This window comes from Sinocyclocheilus grahami, unplaced genomic scaffold, assembly GCF_001515645.1.
Source record: "Sinocyclocheilus grahami isolate Dianchi unplaced genomic scaffold, SAMN03320097.WGS_v1.1 scaffold18.1, whole genome shotgun sequence".
Lineage (NCBI taxonomy): Eukaryota > Metazoa > Chordata > Actinopteri > Cypriniformes > Cyprinidae > Sinocyclocheilus > Sinocyclocheilus grahami.
Genome location: NW_015505197.1, coordinates 1,057,346 through 1,058,432, shown reverse-complemented (window position 1 = coordinate 1,058,432; position 1,087 = coordinate 1,057,346).

The following is a 1,087-nucleotide window of genomic DNA, read 5'->3' as shown; positions in this document are numbered from 1 at the left end:
AATAAAAACAGAAACATTTAAAAGTAATTAATTTGTTTGGACCCCAATATAAATAAATTAATGCACATACACTACCATTCAAAAGTTTGCTGTTTTTTTATTAACACTTTTAATTTATCAGTTTCAGCACAATTGTTTTTTTTTTGTTTTTTTTTAATTGATAGCAACAGCACCAAATCAACATATTAGAATGATTCGAAAATATATTAAAATAGAAATGTTATTTTAAAATGTAATAATGTTTCAAAACATTACATTTTATACTGCATTTGTAATCAAATAAATTGCAGCCTTGATGACATTAAACAATATTTTTAACTCAGAACTTTTGAATGGTTGTACATATCTACAATAAAATAAAAAGGTAATTCTATTAATAAATTAAAGGTAAAAGTAAAACAGTTTTATGTTTCAGTACACAAATGTTTCCAATATCTCTCTCTTCCTGTTAGTAAGCTGATCTCTTGGCACCGTGCTGGAGGAGTCTTCCTTTTCTGGAAGGACCTGATGCATGCTGGTCCAGCCCTGCACATACACACATGCTTACACACCCTCACACACACGTACACACACACCACAGAGGTGTCACATTTAATGTTTCACTCTGTGAACACTTGCAAGTGCACACACATTCTCAGAGAGCATATGAGCAGAGTATTGGCAGCCATCTGAATATGTCTGTTTACTGTGTGAGAATAAGAGTTTCTTTGACATTTTACATTTATTGTTCGTCCTTTCATATCATTTGATTGCTCATCTACACCTCGTTTTGTTTCACTCTTGTTTAATGTGTTCTCTCCCTCATCTCTCTCTCTTTCTCTATGAATATTAGGAGCGTCTGTGTGGGTGTGCTTAACAGATCAAAGCAGGTAGGATATTCAACAGGATTACGCTCCTCTGCTTTTTTCCTTTCTCTGTTATAAACGAATCTGTCCATCAACATCTTGTTTCTCTATCCCTGTCTCTCTGTGTCCCCTCCTTCTGTCCCCCCCCCCCCCCCCCCCCCCCCCCCCCCACCCTCCCCCCCACACGCACACACACACACACACACACACACACACACACACACACACACACGCACACACAC